Here is an 11,006-nt window from a genome sequence, read left to right as displayed (position 1 = left end):
TACATACGCCAGCGGGTTGGTGGAGGCGGTGAGCGCGCGTGCGTGGGGACGCACTGCGTCGAGGTCTCACTCTGCGAATGGATATCTAGTCATGGATTTTCTTTTAGCAGCGCGCGGGGCGGGATTGATTTTTGCGGTTCGCTTTCACACGGTCGGCTCAAATTATTTTGTTTGGATGAAAGAACTCAGGCGCGCGGTTGTGGTGTTCAAAGACGCGCGCTCTGCCGTTAAAGGACGCATGCGCGCTTGGCGGGCGCTGCCATTAAAGGACGCATGCGCGCTGCTGATTTGCCCTAGGCCAGCGCACTGAACGTGCAGACCCACTGAACGAAGGCACTGGGTTTGGAATAAAATACTTCCCGGTAAGTTTGAGGTATTGGGAGCCGGTAGAAGCCGGTTGTCAGGTAGGGATGAGTGAAAATAATTTCCTATAATATAATGATTATCCTGGGATGATGCTAAAGTGACCACTGTCCCTGGGGTATCCATGGCAACCAAGGATGGAGACTGGGAGTTGCACATTTTGAGGTTAAAAACTTATAAATTCTTACATCTTGAAATTTAAAGCATGCTTATTTAATTTAAAATAGTCATTTTGCTTGCAAAATATAAATGAGTTTATTGGCAATTAAGGAAAATAATGCATTTTCTACAGTGCCATTCAGGATTATGGGATGTCCCAAGGCATTTTTACAACCAGCGAAGCACTTACAACACTTTTATTGAAGTGTAGTCATTGTTATGATGTAAGGAAACAGGGCTGCCCATTTGTACACAGCAAGATCCCATAAAATGGAATTTGGATGATTGAGGAGTGAATCTGTCTTTTTTGTGGAGGTGGTGTTCGAGGGAGCACAGTGGGCTGAGCTACTGGGTGAATTCCTTACTCGGGGCACCTTGTTTAACATTTCATCGGGAATGTGTGACTCCCGCTCAGTAATTCACTGAAGTGTCAATCTAGATTATGTGCTTAAATTGTGAAATAGTTCTTGAATCCACAGCCTTCTGACTTGGAAACAAGAATGCTACTAATTGATCCAAATAACCTGAAGTAAAATGTTAAAATACACACATTTGCCAGCACTTGAGCAAAAAGGCAGGTTGCTATTTGTTAGGGTGTTGCATCAAAGTAAAATTTGCAACTGGTTCAATCTGTTCTAACCCTGTCTCATTCCAAGATGAGAGAAAATACCCTCCTGTTTTACCATGTCTCCTCTCATACACTTTTCACTGTTTATGGTGAATTGTATAATGGCTTAGATTGACGATATCAGTGCTCACTGTTATTACAAAGTAATCTGAATAGCAACTTTTGGTGACCACACATGTGCAATTGAAAGTGGAAAACAGGAAGTTACTGTCTGAGTTGCCCTGCTCTTGCAGAATCTTCAAAATAACATTATCTTGCTGAGAGACTGGGCATTCAATAACATAACATGCATGAAGTTGTGGTACTGATCCACTAGATGCCATACCCAGTCTGGCCTATATGTGACTCCAGACTCAGCATTGTGGCTGGCTCTTAACTGTCCTCTGAAATGGCCTCATTAAAGGCAATAGATGCTGGCTTTGCCAATGATGTCCATGTTCTGTGAAATAATACAGAAATTAACATTTAAATCCATTATAAAATGATGAACTTTATCATTCCCTAAGTGGATTTTTAATGGCATGATGATTCTTAATTACTGCCAAAGAACCTCTCTGGCACTGAAAATTAATTTTGTGTCAAATCCCATTTCTTCAGATTTGAATTATTGTTGGAGATTGTAGACAGTTAAACTTGAATAAATGTTTTACTTTATCTTTGTCTCTTTTACCTTTCCTAATCCCTTTTCCTTTTGCTCTCTTTATTTTTCTTTCTATATGTAATTGGTATTGAATTAAATATTCCTGGTATCAGACTGTGTGTCTCAGTAAGAATTCTTCAACTTAATTGGCTAAGGAGACAGGCTGTTTCTTGCCCTGTTCACACAGGTCCCAAAGAACGCCGTGCCAAAATGGTTCTCTAATAACCATAACTTCCTGTGCAAAAGCCTGCAAAAAGTCTGTGGGTAAGTATAATGAACAGCTGGCATCAACCTTTTGCTGCTGACAATAAAATACGGGCAAATGAAAATTGGACCTTTTACTTGAGAAGCAGGGATTGGGGGGTGGATGGGTGAGGGGGAAGAAAAAATTTGGCAAGTGGATACCCATATGTGATGTATATTTTATAATGAATAAAGTTGATAAAATCAACCAATAAAACTGGAGAGCCTCTTGTCCCTTCAGAGCACTAGTGTTCTTGGTGAGAATTAATTTAATTGCTGTAATCCTTCAAAATTATCTATTTGTCAAGTTGTAAATTTTATACAGTGAGCTGAAAATATAAATGAGTTTATTGGCAATTAGTTTTTATCTGATTTTTTTTTTGAAATATGAATGGACTCCAATGGATCAAGGAATCACATTTACAAACCTGTTTAAAGAGGCAATCATCAGTATTGGAAAAATCCTGGCAGTTTTCCAACTGTATTGGTAACTATGCAAATGTATGATTTACACTGCACCAGTTCTGCTGATGGTTCAATTTGTAATGATACCATGTAAATAATACATATCAGCCTGAGGGTCCATTGTTAGATTCTGTGCTATGCTGTAGTTATCAATCTCAGACCATGTGACAGTAGAGCAGCCACAACCAGTCAAATGTATCCTGTGGGTGAGGTTCTCTGCCATATGTGCAACTGTACCACAGTAGTAGTCAATTCCTTTCTACAAAAAAAAGCCTTGCTTTTATACAGCACCTTTAATGTAGTGTATGGGGTGAAAGTGATTAACAAAGGGTATTCCTGAGTTTGGGGCCTAGATCAGCTGAGGCATAGCCATTGATGGTGAGGAGTTAAAATCAAGAATGCACAAATGAGGTCAGAAGCTCTTCTTGGTGTCAAATGTGCCACCAAGGTTCTGAACAGTTGAGCTTCGTTGTCAGGGAGAGGGATGGACTTGGTTGCTAGGGAACAGAGTTTTGAGTGGGGACCAAAAACAGTGGCTTCAGTCTTTTCATTGTTTAACTGGAGGAAATTTCTGTTCATCCAGTACTGGGTGTTGGATAAGCAGTCTGATAGCAACAGTGGAAGAGTCGACAGAGGTGGTGGTAAGGTAGAGCTGGGTGTTGTCGATGTACATGTGAAAACTAATGATGTCGCTGAGGGGCAGCATGTAGATGGGAAGTAGAAAGGGGCAAGGATAGATCCTTGGGGGACACTGGAGATAACTGTGTGGGAGCCAGAAGAGAAGCCATTGCAAGTGATTCTTTAGCTACGAATAGATAGATAAAAATGGAACCAGGAGATTTTGAACAGGTTGGGGCTCTTTTCTCTGAAAAAGAGAAGCTGATGGATGACCTAATAGACAGCTTTAAGAAGGGGTATGAATGAGGTGGAGATGTTTTTTTTTAACCTACACCACGCGGACTGCAGCTGTTCAAGAAGGCAGCTCAGCACCACCTTCTCAAGGGCAATTAGAGATGGGCAATAAATGCTGGCCCGGCCAGTCACACCCACACCCCATAAGTGAATTTTTAAAAATTTCCAGCTGACATTTTCTGATATGAAGCTTTGGATTTGTTGAAAATATTATTCTGCATGTTAGAATGTGAAAGCAATCATAGTGCTTTATGTCAAAGGACTTTCATCACCCCTTTTGTTGTTTGAATTTTCAGTCTGGTGGCAGCTTGATTAATGCAGTGCTTGCTATTTTGAAATGGCAAGAATGTGAAATATAGGAACCGGTTTGATTGGTTTAAAAACCAAGAGATGAGTTCATGTTACAGCTTGAGATATATACTATTTTCCCATAATTTCCTGCATATCCAGTTGTCAACTTTTACTACGTTATAAGGACTGGTTGAATGGACTAGGTTTCTGTTCCCTCGAGCATTAAAGGTTTAAGAGGTGATCTAATTGATGTGTTCAGATGCTTAAAGGAATTGATAGGGCAGACAGCTAGAAACCATTTCCTCTGGTGGGAGAACCCAGAACAAGGGAGCATAACCTTTAAATAAGAGCTGGGACGATCAGGAGCAATGTCAAGAAGCGTTTTATTTGCCAAAGGGTATTAGAAATCTGGAACTCTTTCTCTTTCCTACCCCCACCCCTGACATCCACCATCCACCCTCTACAAAAGTTGTCGAGGCTGGGTGTCAATCAAATTTCAAAATTGAGGTTGAATGATTTTTTATTCTCTCTGTTAGGCAAGGGTATTAACAATTGGTATAATAACTGGTATTTATATAGTGCCTTTAATGTAGTAAAATGTCCTGAGATACTTCACTGGAGTGTTAGCAAACAAATGCTGGAAATACTCAGCAAGTCATTTTAGGTCTATATCGGGCTGAAAGACTGGAGGGTTGGGAGGTAACGTGGGAGGATTACAGCCTTGGGTGGGGATGCCCTTCGATGGTTCCAGGGAGTCCTTTAAGGAGGGACCTGTCACCAGCCTGGGCTGGGAAAGCTGTTGGGCTGGGCGTTTGCTATAGGCCTCTCCAGCTGCTGGTTAAATCATGGCAGCGCAATGACGCCCTCAAGTGGGAACTAGTTGCCCAGTCAATGGCCTAAATTGGTCCACTCACTGGTATAATTGCTGTGGAAGCAGCGGGTAGACCACTTGCTTGATTTAACATCCTTGCTGCCTTCAAACCTGGGGTGGTGGTGGGCAGGGCAGGAGAGAGGGAGAGAAAGATGGGGAATCTGTTAAAAGCAGCCCATAAAGACACATTTTACTGAGATATTATACAAAACTGTTCCATCTAGTGGTCAGTTTAACAGTATCAACTAATGGGTCGGTGGGAAATTTAGCAGCCATCAAATTGTTCATTATTGGAATCGGGGAGGAATGGAACATTATAACATGAGGGCGGGGAAGGGAATACAGCACCCTTTTTTTTTAAATTGAGACTTTTTACACAAAATGATGAGGTATTTTGAAGAAAGTTACTGAAGTTTTGACATGTTTATTTTTATTTTTAAAAAAGGATGTTTTTTTTTCTTTGTTCCTCTCCGCCACCTCTTCTGAAGAAACAGACTCCTTGCTGGACTTCAAGTATTGAGTGTTGGCAGGCAATTCCAATCCAAGTGCGGTGACAGCCAAGTCGTCTTGTACCCTCACCCAGTGTCTACATAGTGGCGTTTCCGGCAGACCTAACTGGGGAGAAAGCAGGAAAGGTAATTTTCCTTCTCTGCTGCAGAATTTTGATGACTGATACTATTGCAATCAGTTACCCTGGGCTAGGAATTGAGCCTGAATCTTCAAGCTTTGTATGGGTCAATAATTCAAGAACTAAATTCACTGAAGCCATTACAAGGTGCAATGGTAACTTATCTATGAAAGGTTCAATCTTTTATGCTGCCGACATTTAATCAAGCTACTTGTGTGGCAATATGTGTTTCAGAAGCTTCCTTAGTTGAAGCAATGACAATTTTTCCTTTGAATTTAAATTTATGGACATGAGAGGAAATATGATAATCTGAAATGAAAGCAGAAAAGTTACCGGAGGTCAGTCAGCATCTGAAAAAGATAAAATAAAGCCATTGCATTTCTATAGAACCTTTGACATCTTCAGTAAGTCCCAAAGTACTGTACAGCCAATGAATTACTTTTTAAGTTTAGTCACTATTGTAATGTAGGAAATATCACAGTTTGCTCACAGCCAGCTTCCATAGACAACAATGTGATAATGATTAAATAACTTTTTTTGTGATGTTGGTTGAAGGATAAATATTGACCAGGACACTGGGGAGAATTCCCATGCTTTTCTTTCAGCCGTGTTGTGCAATCTTTTCCATCCGTCTAAGAGAGCAGGTGGGGCCTTGGTTTAATGTGTTCCCGTGAAAGACAGCAGCAGCAGCAGCCCCCCCACCCCCTGCGCGGAGGTGTTACAGCTTTAGATTAGAGTTTCAAGTGTAGTCCTTCTTTAGCAAGTGAAAGGACAAATCCTACAACTCCAGAGTGTGTCCTTATTTTAAATCAGGACTTCAACTAGAGAAGAATTGCTTGCACAAATCTAGATGCCACCAGTGCCACAACAGTATGTGGAAATAGTCCTGAAGCTCAATGCTGGAATTTTGGTCCTTTACAGAAACTTTGGAAAGGATGCAGAGAAGGGCCACAAGACTAATTCCCAGTTTAAAGCATCTTGGTTATAAAGACAGGCTGAAAGTGTTGGGACTCTACACTGTACAGAAATGCAAACTTAGAGATGATTGATTGAACTTTATAAGATGACAATTTGTTCCATCTAAGTATGTAAAGGCAGACCAAGATCACAATTTTCAGTTGTGTCGAACCAGATCTAGGTTGAATATCAAAAGCTGGTTCTTGTGCCAGAGAATGATGGACCTCTGGAACAAGGTATCATCTCGCATGATAGGTGTCGACTTATTTAATTCCATCAAGCGAGAGCTGGACCTGTTTCTGGTTGGGGTGGACATCATCTCTGACAAAAGGTAGGTACTGCAAAGAACTCAGGGCCAGAGTGATCGCCTGGACTAGCTTCAATCATCTAGATGGGTTAGAGAGGAATTCCCACCAACACCAAAATTGCCCTGGATCTTTTACATAGTTTTCCACTCTCCCAAGAGATCACATGGTTATGGGTTGGGTGGGGAGTATATGTATAGTGCTATACATGATATCACAGTTGTTTTGGACAAGCTGGTTTGACCAGAGGGACTTTACTTGGCTGTCATTCATATATTTGTATGTCAATGAACAACGTTGACGCAACACCACAAAATTAGAAGATAATTTTTAGGAACTGGAAATGGATGTTTAAGGTTTACCCTTTCATGATATGCTCCCAGCCTTCCCACCTGAGGAAAATCCTTTAAGGGTAAGTGCTCTGCCAGGCACTGAAGAGAAAAGGAGGGAGGCAAATTGCACAGGGATTCAGAGCTGCTTTAAGTGTGACTCCCTTCCCTTTATGCAGTTTGATACAAAATCAAACTATTCCAAAACTAGAGGCCATAAATATAAATGGTCACTTATAAATCCAACAAGGAATTCAAGAGAATGTCTTTACCTGGAGTATAGTGAGAATGCGGAACTCGCTACCACATAAAGTGGTTGAGGCGAATAGCCTAGCTGTATTTAAGGAGAAGATAAACATGCACGAGAGAGAGAGAGAGATGCCCAAACGGCCTGTTTCAATGGTGGTCTATTCCATTTCAAAATGCAATGAAAACTTGAACACATTGAAAATTCTGAAGGGGGTGTAGGAACAGAAATCTGGAGATATATGTGCACAAGTCATTGAAGGTAGCAGTGATATTTAGGAAAGTCGTTTAAAAAGGCATATGGGATCCTATTTATAAATAGTGACATTGAATGCAAAAGCAAGGAAGTTATCAGGAATATTTATAAAACACTGGTTTGGCCTTAAAAGGAGCATTGTGACCAATTCTGAGTACTGCACTTTTAAGAAGGATACAAAGGCTGTAGAGAGGGTACAGAAAAGATGTCGGAGAATGGTTCCAGGGATGAGAGACTTCAGTTACATGGATAGATTGGAAAAGCTGGAGTTCTTCTCTAATTTGATAGGTGTTCAAAATTATGAGATGTCTAGACAGAGTATATGGAGAGAAATTGTTCCCATTGGCAGAAGTGGAGAAGGACAGGACACCGATTTAAGGTGATTGACAGAAGAACCAAAGGCAACATGTGGAAAAATATTTTTACGCAGTGACTGGTTAGGATCCGGAATGTGCTGCCTGAAAAGGTGGCGGGTGGAGGTGAATTCAATCATGGCTTTCAAAAGGGAATTGGACAAGCATCTAAAGAGAAAAAAATGCTGGGATATGGTGAAAGGATGTGTGAGTAGGACTAACTAAATTGCTGTTGTGGAGAGCTGGCACTGACTTGATAGACTGAATGGCCTCCTGCAACTATATGAATCTAAAACTTGAGTATTGCTGGAAAAAGAGACATTCTGTTGAAGCTTTTCATCTTTTGTTCATCAGGACGGATTCAAGAATGCCAAATTTCAAAGGGATCAACAATTTAAACTGCGCGAGATAAAGGATGCTGATTGGTTGAGGCATGCCATGATGAATGCACCAGGGAGCTATTGCTTCCCCCATGCTTTTATGGTTATTCAAAAAAGGTGCAATGTCTGGACATATTATTTTTGCTTGCAGAGGACAGGTCCCTGTATATGAATATATGTAACTTCTAGCAAGTGTCAGTGAGCTACATTGCAAGCCTGACTGATAATCTTAAAGTTGATGTTCATGTAATTCTGAGCACACTTGGGATTGTTCAGCAAGTGCTTCCCAATTGCAGAATCACATCTAATATTAGACATTGTTCTGAGTTTTGCGAGCACGGGCTGAGTGTGGTCAGTACTCTGCCTATTGTGAAATGTCGAAGGGACATGCTGTTTGATACGATCTGCCAGCCGTTGGAATGTACGGCCTAGGTATCTGGCATCACATCGGCACTGAAATTTATATACCACATTACTCATTTGTGTGGTAGGCAAAACGTCTTTGGCAGAACTCGTGTTGCTACTGCATAGTAACAGTGTGAAACGGCTGGCTTCATTTGTTGTTCAAATGTTAGAGATACTATTTGCCAAACAATCAACACCCTTTTTCTCGTGCAGTGTAAATTATTGTTCCCTTTGAAATTTGGCATTCTTGCATCTATCCTGATGATTGCAAGACAAAAAACTTCAAAGCATGTCTCTTTTTTTTCAGTAATACTCAAGTTCTGTACTACCAAGTGACTCTAATCTATGAATTATTGTCAGACTCCATCTATGGGGAAAAAAAAGTTTATACGTGTATCAACATTTAACTGTAGTAACCATTAAAACATATAAATGGGGTGTGACAGGTTTTTAAATATCAGATGCCATGTAGCGGGACAATAGCTACAACAGAGTACAATGAGAATTAATGCTGCAGATGCAGGCTGTGGCCTATGTGTGTCGCTATGCAACAGCATGAGATTTTGTTGTTATTGAGACAGCCAGCAGCAATATTGGGATAGGAAAATAAAAACACAATCATACCATTCTACCACACAGAAGGAGACTATTCCACCCATTGTGCATGTGCTAGCTCTTTGAAAGAGCTATCCAATTAATCCCACTCATTTGCTCTTTCCCTATATGTTTCCACTTCAAGATTTTATCCAATCCCCTTTTTTTTGAAAGTTGCTATTGAATCTGCTTTCATCATCCTTTCAGGCACTCTAGATCATTATAACTCACTGCATCAAAACAATTCTCTTTATCTCCCTGCTGGTTCTTTTGACAAAAGGAGATAAACTGTAAAAAGAGCTGGAAGTCAAAGCTGGAAGCATGGAGTAGACATTTTAAAGCACTGTGAAGCACACAGAACTAGTTTCATCTCTGCATAGACCTGAGATATAAAATATGCAACAAAGTGGCAATGAGGATGATAGAAAAAAGTTTAAATTTACTGACACCTGCACCTTTCCTTTCTTCAATGGGAGATCCACCCATACATATGATCAATAGATTTCAAGGTTCAAGACCTACTTGCTCACTATGGGGATGGATAGTCAGGATGTAACAGTGATCTACAACAAGACATTACATAGAAACATAGAAAATAGGAGCAGGAATAGGTCATTTGGCCCTTCTAGCCTGCTCCACCATTCAGTATGATCATGGCTGATCCTCTGTCTCAACGCCATACTCCTGCTCTCTCCCCATACTCCTTGATGCTTTTAATGCAGCATTAATTCTCATTGTACTCTGTAAAAGTTTCAATAGGTATGTGAAGAGAAAAAGATTGGTGAAGACAAATGTAAGTCCCTTACAGTCAGAAACAGGGGAATTTATAATGGGGAACAAAGAAATGGCTGACCAACTAAATACATACTTTGGTTCTGTCTTCACAAAGGAGGACACAATACCAGAAATGTTGGGGAACACAGGGTTTAGTGAGAGGGAGGAACTGAAAGAAATCAGTATTAGTAGGGAAATGATGTTGGGGAAATTGATGGGATTGAAGGCCAATAAATCCCCGGGGCCTGATAATCTACATCCCAGAGTACCTAAGGAAGTGGCCCTAGTGTGATGTGGACAAGCTGAGTGGGTGGGCAAATGCATGGCAGATGCAGTATAATGTGGATAAATGTGAAGTTATCCATTTTGGTAGCAAAAACAGGAAGGCAGATTATTATCTGGCTATAAATTGAGAGAGGGGAATGTGCAACGAGACCTGGGTGTCCTTGTACACCAGTCGCTGAAGGTAAGCATGCAGGTGCAGCATGCGGTAAAGAAGGCAAATGGTATGTTGGCCTTCATAGCTAGAGGATTCGAGTATAGGAACAGGGATGTCTTGCTGCAATTGTACAGGGCCTTGGTGAGACCACACCTGGAATATTTTGTGCAGTTTTGGTCTTCCTATCTGAGGAAGGATGTACTTGCTATAGAGGGAGTGCAGCAAAGATTTACCCGACTGATTCCTGGGATGGCGGGACTGACATATGAGGAGAGATTGAGTCGATTAGGATTATATTCGCTGGAGTTCAGAAGAATGAGGGGGCATCTCATAGAAACCTATAAAATTCTAACAGGACTAGACAGGGTAGATGCAGGAAGGATATTCCCAATGGTGGGGGAATCCAGAACCAGGGGTCACAGTCTGAGGATATGGGGTAGACCATTTAGTACTGAGATGAGGAGAAATTTCTTCACCCAGAGAGTGGTGAGCCTGTGGAACTCGTTACCACAGAAAGTAGTTGAGACCAAAACATTGTATGTTTTCAAGAAGGAGTTAGATATAGCTCTTGGGGTGAAAGGGATCAAAGGATATGGGGAGAAAGCGGGAGCAGGCTATTGAGTTGGATGATGAGCCATGATCATAATGAATAGCGGAGCAGGCTCGAAGGGCCGAATGGCCTACTCCTGCTTCTAGTTTCTATGTTTCTAGATCTAACTATTTCATCCTTAAATATATTCAGTGACTTGGCCTCCATAGTCTTCTGTG

At 41.1% G+C, this 11,006-nt stretch overlaps 1 long non-coding RNA gene across 1 annotated transcript; it reads left to right on the top strand.

The window, feature by feature from the left end:
• The first annotated feature begins 249 nt into the window (after window positions 1-249).
• On the top strand, window positions 250-8,110 carry LOC144676268 (uncharacterized). The gene is made up of 3 exons (XR_013575288.1): window positions 250-362; window positions 5,061-5,207; window positions 8,001-8,110. It is a non-coding gene; the product is annotated as an uncharacterized LOC144676268 (long non-coding RNA).
• Window positions 8,111-11,006: the final 2,896 nt, after the last annotated feature.

The sequence above is a fragment of the Cetorhinus maximus genome, unplaced genomic scaffold (assembly GCF_964194155.1).
Source record: "Cetorhinus maximus unplaced genomic scaffold, sCetMax3.hap1.1 HAP1_SCAFFOLD_1480, whole genome shotgun sequence".
In the NCBI taxonomy this organism is placed as follows: domain Eukaryota; kingdom Metazoa; phylum Chordata; class Chondrichthyes; order Lamniformes; family Cetorhinidae; genus Cetorhinus; species Cetorhinus maximus.
Note: the sequence above shows the minus strand (reverse complement) of the source record. Positions and strands in the feature narration are given on the sequence as shown.